This window comes from Phyllobates terribilis, unplaced genomic scaffold (assembly GCF_046119375.1).
Source record: "Phyllobates terribilis strain yellow unplaced genomic scaffold, ASM4611937v1 Scaffold_43__1_contigs__length_10536358, whole genome shotgun sequence".
In the NCBI taxonomy this organism is placed as follows: domain Eukaryota; kingdom Metazoa; phylum Chordata; class Amphibia; order Anura; family Dendrobatidae; genus Phyllobates; species Phyllobates terribilis.
The window spans coordinates 7,459,265-7,474,993 of NW_027362803.1; positions in this window are offsets into that span (position 1 = coordinate 7,459,265).

The window sequence follows — 15,729 nt, forward strand, 5'->3', positions numbered from 1 at the left end:
CGTTCTAACAATGTTGGTTTATTTACTGTAAGTGATATCTGTATTTGGTATGTAACCCCTTCTCATGTACAGCACCATGGAATCAATGGCGCTATATAAATTAATAATAATAATAACCAAAGCAAAGTATAAATATTTACCACAACAATTCCTTCCTTTTTATTATTTACAGACAATTTATCCATCAGCTACTTCCCCATGCTATGGGAACCTGGAGGGGATCTATCCCGTTCACTGATGTTACGAATCAGGGTGGTGGAACCTCTGTGCTGCGGTGCAAGGAGGGACCCAGAGGGGCATAACTAGGTATCAACTCGGACCGACCAAGGTCGTACGGTGGCTCAATCTACTCCTTGACCAGGGAGGGACCGAGCAGAGGGACCAGGTGCTACTCTGGGGACGACCGTGTAAGAGAGCAGGTGACTCCCACGGGTCAGATGGCAAGGACTGACCGGAACAGCAGATGAGTACGGCAAGCTGGCTGACGGGTGGTCCGGACAGACGGACTCGCAGACACGGCTGGTAACAAGCAGGAGCCTCCAGGTAGGCTGACAGGTAGGCACGGCAGGTAACAGGCAGGAGCCTCTAGGTAGGCTGTCAGGCGGTCACGGCAAGTGACAGGCAGGAGCCTCTAGGTAGGCTGTCAGGTGGGCACGGCAACTGATGGGCAGGATACTCTAGGTAGGCTGTCAGGCAGGCACGGCAAGTGATGAGCAAGTTCTCCAAGTAGGCAGGCTAGCCTAGCCCATAGACAGACTGGCGGGTTGACCGTAAGCAGACCGTCGGGCTGGAGAGTGTCCTTGGCTGGCGGAGACAGGTAGCAGGTGAAGGCTCCGGATTAGCGGACTGGCCAAGCCCATAGACAGACTGGCAGACGGAGCTGTAAGCAGACTGTCGGGATGGACGGATAGTCAGAAGTAGACTGGCAGACTGGGCTGGTAGTCAGGCAGGCAAAGGGACCGGAGGGCTGAAGCAGAGATTAACACACAAAGCTACAACCTTGCACGGGCACCTCCATATCGGAGGAGGTGCCTTTTATAGGAGAAGTCTTCCGGCCATTGGTCGGGGACTTTTTAGGACGGCGCGTGCCCCTTTAAGAATGCGGGAGCGCGTGCCCTAAGCACAGGGCCAGGGAAGCTGCGTGCACCAGCAGCTGCAGGGAGGCCAGAAAACGCCGGAGCCGGACTGCGGCGGTAAGGGGGACGGCGTCTCTGCCGGGCAGGAGGCAGAGACGCTGATGCTACAACTGACAGATACCTTGTCTGCAAATCTCATCATAACAAATATACCAGTTCTACCGGTTACATACACTAGTAGTACCAACATTTATGTAATGAAAGGGTAAATGAATAAACTCTTATTCCCTATCCCCGTTTCCACTATATGAGGTCTCCCATTCGGTTGGATTGTCTGCAGCTCATGTATATAGGGAATGTTTGGGGACAGCATTTGTATCTAGGTCATCATGCAGAAGTAAGAAGGTTGCAGGTGCAAGGCGTGCTAAGGTGCAGGTTCCCTCTGCACCCGGGAGAAGCCATTTATAGGCATAGTGACCACATACTAGATATAAATCCTTAGGCAATATACAGGGCATGATGTCAGTGAGTCTCTTAAGACAACGTATATAAGTCAAAAGTCCTTGCATCAGAGGTTTGGCATAACAAAGTTCGGTTGTTCTGGAAACCAACCTCATTCTTTCGGCATGTCTTAGACTCAGAAGGGTAATTAAATGGGTTCACAAGTCTGGGCAGAATCTGTAAACCACATCTCGCTATTGTCCAAATTTCCATGGTTATTTTTCTGGAAACAACGAACATCAAAAATCATAGAAGTGCTCTCACACCCTTCCTAGTCCTCGGAGTGTGGGCATCACAGGCTTTACTGGAATCTCATCTATTGGGAACTTCTTAGCCTTGTGTGTTATAAATTTACCTTCTACTAGGTCTGGCTCATACCAATGTTTTAAGCTACCCGTAAGATTTATCTGTAACCATGGACTCTCCACCCACCCCACAATCTGGACCAGTACCACATGGCTGTTGGTGAGGTTTCCTCTGTCATAACGGGCAGTATTAAAAGTCTCTTTGTGGAAACAGCTATAGTTGAAAGCATCATAAGGGTTTGAGGGTGTAAGATGCCCCAGCGAGGTAGTCGTGGGTGAGTTGTAGCCCCTGCTCGCTTTAACACCCTACAGACAATTTGTGTCCTCCCTCTGATGTGTGGCTGGGTATGTGACATTCTTCACTTACTTCAAACCATCCGGTCGTGGCTGTCTCCAGGCGTTTCTCTTCTGGGACCAGGGCAGCAATAAATTCAGAGGACATGAAGTTCTTAACCATAACTGGGATTTTACTTGGGGGAGAGGAGTATATACAGTATTTACAGTCAGGTACATTGGATAAGGCCCAACAGGTTTTCATCTCCCATACAGGTGCTAGAAACATCTTCAGCCCTGGTGCCCTCTTTAGGTGAAGCATCTCTCTAACTCTATTCTCTAGCTGAAGAGACGTTTCCTCACCAGCGACAGTGTATTCGGATCCTATATCTCCCTCACGGCCTAGCCTGGAGTCCTATCTTCCTCTGCTACCTGCAGACTAGACGTGCCCCGGGTCCTCAATACCTCTGTTGAGTTTCTCCGGCCGGCTAATGGGACTCCTGCGTGAGGAGATATTTACACTGTTGATCCACTGTCTGAGAGTAGGGAGCTCCCGTTTACCCTAGCAGACAATATCCCTGACTGTCCGTAAGGCTTCCTGTCAGACCTCTGACAGGACTCCAACTGACTGAAAATAATGGTTGCAGCTATTTTTAGCACACCCAGAGGCTCCACCCACTAAGCCATCTGCCTAGCAACTGCCTTGCATGTCTGTAATCCTGCTAAGACTCTCACTAACAACTGTGCCCAACAGTGGCATCTTGTGTCCGATTAAAAGTACTACAGCCCCACAATGAAATATGTTAACACACTCCATGCCTGACCATGACACTCTGTTCCCCCCATCTACTCTACTGACTGGATCACTGAAGCCAACCCCTTAACTTGGCCTGACAGCAGTTCAGAGAGATCTAACTATGGGAACATGTTATTTTGAGTACTTCAGTGCCAGGGGAAGGTTATGTTAGAACCCTCCTGTTCGTTTTTTTCTATTTTGTGGTCACGTGACCTGCTGCCTATTTATTCCAGCTCCGCCCTTCTGGCTTTGCTGGACTTCAGTGTTACTTTGACTCTTAATCTAGCCAGGTGCTTTGTACCTATCTCTATAGTTTGCTTAGTCCTTGGACCTCTAAGTATTTTTGTCTGTTTGTCTTTTTGCTCCACTACAACTTCTGCTAGGAGGCGTCCAATTTTGTCCCAGTCCTTAGTACTTTTAGGGACCCCTCCCTTATATCTATAGGTCTGTGTTCAAACTAGCTGAGGTCGAAGGCGGGTCTGTTCACAGGTTGCCCGCTCCATCGTAGGGAATCAGCTTAGTCCTATTGTAGGGACCGTTTTCCTATCTTTCCTTAGTTCTTGTAGCAAATCATAACAGTAAGTCCAGCCCAAAATTTAAAAAAAATATATATATATTCTAAAGAAAGAGATCCGGAGATCAGCATGGTGTCTGTTCAGGAATTGGCTCAACGCCTACAGGGATTGTCTCTTGAGGTGGCCGAGCTCCAGCAACACGTGAGTAGCTGTCCTGGTGCGCATTTTGTTGAACCAAAGGTAGGACTGCCTGATTTTTTTTATGGTAAACAACAAGATTTTTTTTCCTTTAAAAATGCTTGTTTATTATATTTTCATTTGAGACCCAGGTCCTCTGGGAATGAATCACAGCGCATTGGGTGTATCATGTCACTTTTGTGCAAAGAACCACAGGGATGGGCCTTTTCTCTCCAACCTAATGATCCGTGTTTTAGCTCAGTGGAAGATTTTTTTTCTGCTATGGGGTTGTTGTATGACGATCCTGATTGAGTCTCTTCTGCTGAGACACAACTGAGACGTTTAAAGCAGGGGTCAGGTGATGTTGAAAATTATTGCACACACTTCAGAAGATGGTCTTCTGAAGTGAGATGGAATGATTCAACGTTAAAATGTTTGTTTCTTGCTGGTCTAAGTGAAAGGGTTAAGAATCTGCTGATTGCTGTCCCTGCACCTGGAAACTTGCAAGAAGCCAAGCAATTAGCTACACGGGTGGACAGGAGACTGCGTGCCAGGGTTAATGAGGAGAAAACTCCTGCTATGGCAGCTCCTAGTCATCAGAGGGTCTGCTCGGATGACGGAGAACCGACGGAGATTGGGGCGATGTCACTCCGCTCTCAGGAAAAAGACCGCAGGTTTTCCAAGGGATTGTGTTTTTATTGTGGTAAATCTGACCATTTTGTTAAGAACTGTGAGCTTCTGTTAAACAAAGAAAAAAAAAAGGTCAGTTGCACCCGTATTGCTTGTTTAAACTCTAAGGGAGTATTTCTTTCAGTGAGTACCTCATTGCAGGAGGAGTTGATTGAATTTCACGTTTTTGTGGATTGTGGTTCTACACTGAATGTGATTGATAAGGGATTTTTGGAAAACTTAAATTGGAACCTAAACCTTTGTCATCTCCTATTTCTGTGGTTGCTGTTGATAACACTCCTTTGAAATGTGTTACTCACAAGGTTTTTGAATTTCCCCTCACTATTAATGGTATTCACCAAGAGAATTTGGATTTAGTGGTATTAAATCGTTTACCTTCTCCAGTAGTGTTAGGTTTGCCTTGGTTAAAACTGCACAATCCTTTACAGGACTGGTCTACTAATGAGATTAAATCTTGGAGTCCTAAGTGTTATGATAAATGTTGTAACGGTCGCATTGCTGCTTTGGAAAGAGGGGAATTACCTGTACCTATTCAGGATTACGTCCATGTCTGGACTTTCGCAAAATTAATAAAATTACGGTACGCAATTCCTACCCACTGCCGTTAATTCCTGACTTGTTTAACCAGTTAGTGGGGGCCAAGTGGTTCTCTAAAATTGATCTCTGGGGGGCATACAATTTGTTGCGAATGAAGGAGGGTGATGAATGGAAGACTGCTTTTAACCCCTTAACCCCCGAGGGTGGTTTGCACGTTAATGACCAGGCCAATTTTTACAATTCTGACCACTGTCACTTTATGAGGTAATTACTCTGAAACGCTTCAATGGATCCCCCTGATTTTGAGATTGTTTTTTCGTGACATATTGTACTTCATGATTGTGGTAAAATTTCTTCGATATCACTTGCGTTTATTTGTGAAAAAATGGAAATTTGGCGAAAATGTTGAAAATTTTGCAATTTTCAAACTTTGAATTTTTATGCCCTTAAATCATAGAGATTTGTCACACAAAATAGCTAATAAATAACATTTCCCACATGTCTACTTTACATCAGCACAATTTTGGAACCAAAATTTTTTTTTGTTAGGGAGCTATAAGGGTTAAAAGTTGACCAGCGATTTCTCATTTTTCCAACAAAATTTACAAAACCATTTTTTTAGGGACCACATCACATTTGAAGTAACTTTGAGAGGTGTTTATGACAGAAAATACCAAAAAGTGACACCATTCTAAAAACTGCACCCCTCAAGGTGCAGAAAACCACATTCAAGAACTTTATTAACCCTTCAGGTGCTTCACAGAAATTTTTGGAATGTGGAAGAAAAAAATGAACATTTAACTTTTTTCACAAAAATGTTACTTTAGACTCAATTTTTTTTATTTTCACAGGGGTAACAAGAAAAAATGGACCCCAACATTTGTTGTGCAATTTCCCCTGGGCACGCAGATACCCCATATGTGGGGAAAAAACACTGTTTGGGCGCACGGCAGGGCTCGGAAGGGAAGGAGCTCCATTTGACTTTTTGATTGTAAAATTTGCTTGAATAATTAGCGGACACCATGTTGAGTTTGGAGAGCCCCTGTGTGCCCAAACAGTGGAGCTCCCCCACAAGTGACCCCATTTTGGAAACTAGACCTCCCAAGGCACCTATCTAGATGCATAGTGAGCACTTGGAACCCCCAGGTGCTTCACAAATTGATTCATAAAAATGAAAAAGTGTTTTTTTTTTCACTTTTTCATTGTTACGAATCAATTTGTGAAGCACCTGGGGGTTCCAAGTGCTCACTATGCATCTAGATAGTGCCTTGGGGGGTCTAGTTTCCAAAATGGGGTCACTTGTGGGGGAGCTCCAATGTTTGGGCACACAGGGGCTCTCCAAACGCAACATGGTGTCCGCTAACAAATTGAATGGAAAATCGGCTCAAATTGTTAGCGGACACCGTGTTGCGTTTGGAGAGCCCCTGTGTGCCCAAACATTGGAGCTCCCCCACAAGTGACCCCATTTTGGAAACTAGACCCCCCAAGGCACCTATCTAGATGCATAGTGAGCACTTGGAACCCTCAGGTGCTTCACAAATTGATTCAGAAAAATGAAAAAGTGTTTTTTTTTTCACTTTTTCATTGTTATGAATCAATTTGTGAAGCACCTGGGGGTTCCAAGTGCTCACTATGCATCTAGATAGTGCCTTGGGGGGTCTAGTTTCCAAAATGGGGTCACTTGTGGGGGAGCTCCAATGTTTGGGCACACAGGGACTCTCCAAATGCAACATGGTTTCCGCTAACAAATTGAATGGAAAATCTGCTCAAATTGTTAGCGGACACCATGTTGCGTTTGGAGAGCCCCTGTGTGCCCAAACATTGGAGCTCCCCCACAAATGACCCCATTTTGGAAACTAGACCCCCAAGGCACCTATCTAGATGCGTAGTGAGCACTTGGAACCCCCAGGTGCTTCACAAATTGATTTGTAAAAATGAAAAAGTGGAAAAAAAAATACTTTTCCATTTTACGAATCAATTTGTGAAGCACCTAGGGGTTCCAAGTGCTCACTATTCATCTATATAGGTGCCTTGGGGGGTCTAGTTTCCAAAATGGGGTCACTTGTGGGGGAGCTCCAATGTTTAGGCACACAGGGGCTCTCCAAACGCAACATGGTGTCCCCTAACAAATTGGAACCATGTCGCGTTTGGAGAGCCACTGTGTGTCTAAACATTGGAGCTCCCCCACAAGTGACCCCATTTTGGAAACTAGACCCCCCAAGGCACCTATCTACATGCTTAGTGAGCACTTGGAACCCCCAGGTGCTTCACAAATTGATTCGTAAAAATGAAAAAAGTGAAAAAAAAACTTTTTCATTTTTATGGATCAATTTGTGAAGCACCTGGGGGTTCCAAGTGCTCACTATTCATCTAGATAGGTGCCTTGGGGGGGTCTAGTTTCCAAAATGGGGTCACTTGTGGGGGAGCTCCAAACGCGACATGGTTCCAATATTTTAGGGGACACCATGTTGCGTTTGGAGAGCCTCTGTGTGTCTAAACATTGGAGCTCCCCCACAAGTGACCTCATTTTGGAAACTAGACCCCTCAGGGAACTTATATAGGTGTGTGGTGAGCCCATTGAACCCCCAGGTGCTTCACAGAAAATCATAATGTTGACTTGTGAAAATAAAAAAAAAACATTTTTTCCACAAAAATGCAAAAAAAATATTTTCACAAGGGTACCAGGAGAAATTGCACCCCATAAGTTGTTGTGCAATTTCTAATGAGTACGCATATACCCAATGTGTTGGAAAAAACTACTGTTTGGGCGCATGTAAGTGCTCGGAAGGGAAGGAGTGACGCTTTTGAACGCAGACTTTGATGGAATGGTCTGCGGGCGTCATGTCATGTTCTCAGAGCCCCTGATGTGCCTAAACAGTGAAATGCCTAACAAGTGCCCCCTTTTTGGTAGTTAGTTGATTTTTGAATTTTGTAATGTAGTGTTGTACATCAGTTGTGTAGGACAATCTGACGAACACTACACAACTGACGTATGACAACCTGACGAACACTACGTCAGTTGTGTAGTGTTCGTCAGGTTGTCATACGTCAGAAATTAATTCAATAGTCCATCGAAGTATGGTACCTTTTGAAGCAGTCTTTCATACACAGGCCAGGTTTGTCAGGGCAGGTGTCACATTGATAAATGGTGTCCTTGCGTATTCCACTTTTATAACACACTCGGCACCTCTTTTGTGACTTTCCTTTTTTTCCGCTGTGAGGGATCTGCCCTGGGAAATGCTGGCCTGGTACAATTCTCGGTCCTTCAATTCCAGAAGTACTGGGGCCCACTCTGTCACCGCTGCCAAATATCAGGGCCTTGATAACTGTTTCCTGAAACTGAAGATACGACGCAGAAGTCTGGCCTGCACATTGTGACAGAAAGAAAGCATTGTGCATTGCCTTCTGTACAATGTGCACGGCCAGCTTCTTGTACCACACTCTGGCCTTTCTCAAAGCACTGTATGGCTGGAGGACTTGATCAGAGAGATCAACTCCCCCCATGTACTTGTTGTACCCAACTACACAGTCTGGTTTGACGACCTGTGTAGTGGAACCTCGTACTGTGCTGAGTGTGCTGCCATCACCATGTATGGTGGTCAAGAAAAGGACATCCCTTTTGTCCTTGTACTTGACCATCAACAGGTGGTCGCTATATTGGGCTGTGCTCTCACCCCTTCTGAGCAGCTGCCCAATTAGCGTCTTTGGGAGGCCTTTCTGAATTTTGCGGACAGTACCGCAGGCTGCGGTACATCGCGCAGAGAGGGACTGGAAGAGCGGGATACTTGTATAAAAGTTATCCACGTAGAGGTGATAACCTTTATCAAGCAGTGGGTGCACCAAGTCCCACACAATTTTCCCACTCACTCCCAGAACAGGGGGGCATTCAGGGGGTTCAATCCGGGAGTCCTTCCCTTCATAAACTCTAAACTTGTGAGTGTATCCTGAGGTACTCTCACAAAGTTTATACAGCTTTATCCCGTACCTTGCCCTCTTACTGGGCAGGTACTGCCGGAATCCAAGCCGCCCCTTAAAAGAAATTAAGGACTCATCCACACAGATGTCCCTTTGGGGCACGCACACTTCACCAAACTTGTTGTTGAAGTGTTCGATGACCGGCCGAACTTTGAAAAGACGATCAAAGTTCGGGTCATCGCGTGCAGGACACCTTGCATTATCTTGGTAATGCAAGAACTCGTAGATGGCCTGAAAGCGTGTCCGGGGCATGACCATTCGGAACACTGGAGTGTTATACAAAACGTCAACACTCCAGTATTGCCGAAGCTCGGGCTTCTTCAAGATCCCCATAAGAAGGACCATGCCCCAAAACTTCATCATTTCTACTGCGTTTACAGGAGACCAGTTAGAAAATGATGAAGAGGGGTTTTGTTCTAAAAATTGATGAGCGTATAAATTAGTTTGGCCCACCAGGAGGTTTATAAAATCCTCAGAGAAAAATACTTTGAAAAAGTCTATTTCTGTGAGGCCGGTGGTGTCAAACTTGATTCCTGATTCAGCTACGAAATCAGGAATCAGCGGCTCATAATTTTCGGGGGGCGAAGTCCATATAGGCTCAGTAGTGGGGGGCGCTGGAACATCTCTCCAGCGACGACGGCGGGGCAGGCCAGCAGAACCTGAGGAAGAGGAGGAAGAAGAGAAGGAGGAAGACGACGAGGAGTCGGAAAAACAAAGAAATGTGGGATCCTCACCCTCACTGTCAGTGTCGGAGGCAAGAATAGCGTATGCCTCCTCCACTGAATACTGAGTTTGGGATGAGCAGGACATTGTTTGTTATGTATGTGGTGTGTGTGTGTCAATACTTTATTGAGAGTGTGTGTGTGTCAGTACTTTATTTAGAGTGTGTGGAAAAAGGAAATACTGTATGTGGTGCAAACAGCAAGCACGAGTGTGGATTGGTGAACTATGCCACCGATCAATACTCGGCGGCTGCTGGATATGTGGGGAGTGGGAAGAGGGGAATTGGGTTGGATGAGGGGAGATCAGAGATTACTTACCAAAGTCCTCTCTGTTCTTCTTTCAGGACCGGGAGCAGGAGCCCGGCGCTGGTGACCGGGAGCCCGGAGCAGGAGCCCGGAGCAGGAGCCCGGGAGCCCGGAGCAGGAGACCGGGAGCCCGGAGCAGGAGACCGGAGCAGGAGACCGGAAGCCCGGAGCTGGAGCCCGGAGCAGGAGCAGGAGCCCGGGAGCCCGGAGCAGGAGACCAGGAGCCCGGAGCAGGAGACCGGAAGCCCGGAGCAGGAGCCCGAAGCAGGAGCCCGGGAGCCCAGAGCAGGAGACCGGGAGCCCGGAGCAGGAGACCAGGAACCCGGAGCAGGAGACCAGGAGCCCGGAGCAGGAGACCGGTACTGGAGCTGGAGATCAGAAGCAAAAGAATTAACAGGGACACTGGGGTGAGGCGGATTGGCGTGGGAAGGGGGGTAAAAAGACAGGGGAGTGGGAAGAGGGGTAAAAAGACAGGGGAGTGGGAAGAGGGGGATTGGGGTGGATGAGGGGAGATCAGAGATGGACTTACCAAAGGGTCAGCAGGACTGGAACAGAAGACCCAGAGCAGGAGACCGGGAGCCCGGCGCTGGTGACCAGGAGTCCTGTGCTGGTGACCAGGAGCGGAGCTGGAAACTCGGACCAGAGCTGGAGACTGCTGCAGGAGGCAGAAAAAAAGGTAAGGGGGGGTAAAAAGTGGGGGGAGGGGGGATTGGGGAGGATGAGGGGAGAACAGACTTACCAAAGTCTTCTCTGCAGGATCAGCAGCAGGCTCTGGAGCAGGAATCACAGCAGGTCAGGAGCAGCAGATCCAGGAGCTGGAGCAGAAGATCCAGGACGCTGGAACAGAAGATCCAGGAGCAGCGGCAGCAGCAGCAGCGACTGGAACTGTGAGAAGATGGTCTTGTGGTGTCACAGAATATTCTGTGGCACTACAAGGCCCAGCACAGACACATCAGATGTGACCACTCTGTAGAAATCCTCACCAAGTGTGAGGGTCTGCAGGGCGGTCACAGGGTGATGATGGGGTGGTGACAGGTGGAGGTAATCTGATTGGAGCAATCATTGATGACATTGATCGCTCCAATCAGAGTACCTGAATACAGGTGACCAGTGCTCTTAGGAGCACCAATCCTAGGCTGCAGATCACTGTTTCCGGCAATCACATTGCCGGCAACAGTGAGAAATGCTGTGATTGGCTGTTCAGACTTGAACAGCCAATCACAGCGATCGCTGGTGCGGGGGGGGGCGGCGACAGCCCCCGGGATGATGACGCCATCTACCAAGAGGTAGGATGGCACCGTAACTTTAATGCTGTCACCGCGACTTAAGTCGCGGTGCCGCATTAAAGATATGACGTACTAATACGGGTCTGGCTCTTAAGTCCCAGGGCACAGACGCGTATTAGTACGTCAAATGTTGTTAAGGGGTTAACACTCCGGTGGGTCATTTTGAGAATCTGGTTATGCCTTTTCGTCTTACCAATACACCAGCGTTTTTTTCAGAACCATATTAATGACATCCTGAGACCTTTGATTGGTAAGAATGTGGTGGTGTATTTGGATGACATTTTGATTTATTTGCCTGATCTGGAGTCTCATTGGCAGAGCATACTTGAGGTATTGCAGTTATTAAGTGACAATTCACTTTTTGCTAAGCTGAAGAAATGTGAGTTCGCTGTGCAGAGAATTCGTTTTTTGGGCTACATTGTCTCCAGCGAGGGCTTTGAGATGGACCTGGTGAAAGTTCAAGCTGTGCAGGAATGGCCTAGGCCTATTGGTTTAAAATCGATACAGAGATTTTTGGGTTTCGCCAATTATTACAGAAAATTCATTAAGAATTTTTCTATAATTGTTAAGCCGCTGACCGATCTCACCAGGAAAGGTGCGAATACGGTCCAGTGGACTACTGAGGCCATTGAAGCTTTTGTGTATCTCAAGGAGAGGTTCAGTTCTGCCCCCATCCTTATGCAACCTGATGAGACCAAGCCTTTTTTTGGTCGAGGTTGATGCTTCTTCGGTGGGGGTCGGTGCGGTTTTGTCGCAGGAGAACAAGGATGGGGTTCATCCGTGTGCTTTTTTTTCGAAAAATTTTTCTGAAACCGAACTGAATTACGATGATGGTAATCGAGAATTGCTGGCTATTAAACTTGCGTTTGAACATTGGCGTCATTTCTTGGAAGGTGCTAAATTTCCCATTCAGGTTTTCACTGATCATAAGAATCTGATCCATCTAGATGCTGCCAAGCGCTTGAATGCCCGTCAGGCTAGGTGGGCACTTTTTTTTTCGCAGTTTAATTTTTCTGTTACTTACATCCCGGGTACTAAGAATGTTAAAGCTGATGCTTTATCTCGCAGCTTTTCTCCCATGGTTGGTACCGAGGAGGAGGAGAGCATTTTACAGGAAGGAGTTGTGATAGCAGCATTGGACTCCGTTTTGGAAGATGGGATTCTGAAAGCCCAAGAGGATGCCCCATCTAACACTCCCCATGGGAAGTTGTTTGTACCTAGAACCTTTAGGAGAGAGTTGTTTGTGGAGTATCATGAGTCTCGGTTGGCAGGTCATCCAGGAATTTCTGAGACTAAGAGACTGGTAGGTCGCAGTTTTGGTGGCCTGGGTGGCAGAAGGAAATCATTAAATGGGTGCGTCAATGTACGGTGTGTGCTAGATCAAAGGCTTCACATGCTCCTGCTGCGGGGTTGCTTTGCCCTCTGGAGGTTCCTAGTGCACCTTGGACGCATCTTGCAATGGATTTTATTACTGACCTTCCTGTGTCCGAGGGTTTCACTGTCATCTGGGAGGTCGTGGACCGTTTTAGCCAGATGTGTCACTTGGTTCCTTTCATTAAACTACCCTGCGCTAAGACACTCGCTAAGGCTTTTGTCATGGAAATTGTCAGACTCCATGGCGTTCCCACCGACATTGTTTCTGATAGGGGACCTCAGTTTGTGGCTCGTTTTTGGCGTGCCTTTTGTGACAGGTTGGGAGTCCATTTGTCATTTTCATCTGGGTATCATCCTGAGTCTAATGGACAGACAGAAAGAAAGAACCAGGATGTTGAGCAGTTTTTGCGTTGTTTTGTGGCAGACAATCAAGAGGGGTGGTCTGAGTTTCTGCCACTGGCTGAATTTGCTCTTAACAACCATACATCCTCTTCTGCTGAGTGTTCTCCGTTTTTTTGTTGTACTGGGAGACATCTGTCGTTTGGTTCGTTCTCCAAATTGGTGTCGGCTGTGCCGGAGGAGGAGAATTTTTCCGGTGATTTGGAGAGAGTTTGGACTGATGTACATTGTAACCTTCAAGAGGCTAATAAAAAGTCTAAGAAGTATTTTAACAGGAAACGTCAAGAGGTTTTGTTTACGGTTGGTGACATGGTTTGGGTGTCCTCAAAGAATCTGCGGTTGAGGATTCCCTCTAAAAAACTGGGCCCGAAGTTTGTGGGGCCATTTAAGGTGCTTCAGGTGGTTAACCAGTCTGCTGTTAGGTTGGAGGTTCCCTCCTCCTGGAAGATTAATCCGGTGTTTCATGTTTCCTTGTTGAAAAAAGCTGATGTATCGGATAGGGATGCCACTGTCACAGTTCCTCCGGTGGTGGAAGACTTTGAATATGAAATTTCTCGTATCCTGAATTCCAGAAGGCATAGAGGGAGATTGCAGTATCTCGTCGCTTGGAAAGGTTTCGGTCCTGAGGATAACTCCTGAGTAAGGGCAGATGATGTCTCTGCTCCTAGACTTATCAGAGCGTTTCACAGGAGGTTTCCTGATAGGCCTGGGCCTGGAGGATTCGGAGGATCCTCATAGAAGAGGGGGTACTGTTAGAACCCTCCTGTTAGTTTTTTTCTATTTTGTGGTCACGTGACCTGCTGCCTATTTATTCCAGCTCCGCCCTTCTGGCTTTGCTGGACTTCAGTGTTACTTTGACTCTTAATCTAGCCAGGTGCTTTGTACCTATCTCTATAGTTTGCTTGGTCTTTGGACCTCTAAGTATTTTTGTCTGTTTGTCTTTTTGCTCCGCTACAACTTCTGCTAGGAGGTGTCCAATTTTGTCCCAGTCCTTAGTACTTTTAGGGACCCCTCCCTTATATCTATAGGTCTGCATTCAGACTAGCTGAGGACAAAGGAGGGTCTGTTCACAAGGAACAGGTTGCCCGCTGCATCGTAGGGAATCAGCTTAGTCCTATTGTAGGGACAGTTTTCCTATCTTTCCTTAGTTCTTGTAGCAGATCATAACAGGATACATCCTTCCTCACTATTACAGGGGCACTGCGATATATGGCATAGTATCAGAGGCTATGGGTGCATATTTAGCAATTCTTAGGAATGTCTTTAAAAACTGTCTCAGAGCAGGACTTGCTGATACTTATCAGTTTGTTTTCCTGGTCCTCTCCTCCTTTAGTTCATCATTGAGAGTTAAGGCAGGGATGCAATTGCCATCAACATGGTCCAAAGGGGCAGGGTCATCATCTTTGCTGCTGCCGGGGATCAGGACCTTTTTCCAGTGACTGGCATTGATCCAGGTATCTTTGCCTTGGAACTTGACAGAAGTGGCAGTGGTCAGTAGTATTTAAAATGTCTCACTGTATCTGCGTTCAGTGGTCTCCTCATATATCTCTTTACCGTGACCCAGTCTCCTAGTACCAATGTGTGTGTGTGTGTGTCACTTATGCACTTGGGGTCTGGAGGAAAAAACACGATTATGTGTAACAGTCAGATATTTGTGCAGCTTAAAGACATATTCAGTGAGGGAACTGAAGGAGGCTGCAGCTGCTGCGGGAAATACAACCCTGTCTTGCGGACACCACAAAACAGTATTTCATCGGGGACAGCCTCTCTCTACCTCTTTGGGGCTGTCCTCACTGAATACAATGCAATGGGTAAGCAATCTACCCGGGACAAGTGTGTTTTCCTCCATTCACTTCTAGATTTTTATCTTCAGAGTACCATTAGGGTATGTGCCCACGATGCAAATTTGAAGCAGAAATTTCCTGAGCATTTCTGCATCTCCTTGGCAGAAAAAACGCATGCGGATTTTAAATGCGTTATTTTCAAGCTTTTTTCCAAGTGATTTTGAGCATCACTTGGAAAAGAACTTGACAAGTTGGTCACACAATATAAATCCATGCAACTGGCATGGATTTATATTGTGTGACCAACTTAGAGGAAATTTCTACTATCAAATGCTGCATCTAAAGTAAAAAAATTAATTAAAAAGTAATAAATATTATGGCCACGCGACCGCTGACGTCAGCGGTCAAGTGATGGTCGCGTGAACATCAGCTCACTAAATTACGTCACCGCAGGTCCTGCCAGTACACCTCGGGACGCCGAGGAGAGAGGACACAGCCGGGAGGAGACAGGGGGCTGCCGGAGAGGTGTGTACGAATATTTTTTTTTATTTTTTACTTTATAATTCTCTTTTTACTTGCAGGTACAATGGTACCCGGGTCGGATGAGAGTCTCCTTTTCTCCAGACCCGGGTACCATCCGCGCATTGAACTGCATAACATCCGCATGTATACATGTACATGCGAATATTATGCGGTTCAATGCAAGTCAATGGGAGCAATTTTGCCACGAAATCACGACCAAATTGGTTGTGCTGCGGATTTTTCCGCAATGATAATCCGCAGCGGAAATTTCCGCAGCATGTGGACAGCACATGCGGATTATCATTGGGATACATTCCAGACCTCTTAACAAGCAATTTAATGCATTAAATCCGCATCGTGGGCACTCAACCTCAAGGCGTTCCACCTTCCTACTTCTTTGTGAGTGATAGGGAACATGGAAAACCTGTTCGATCCCCAGAGTGGCCATGATCTATTTCATCAGTTCTCTAGTAAAGTGTGTCTCTGTCACT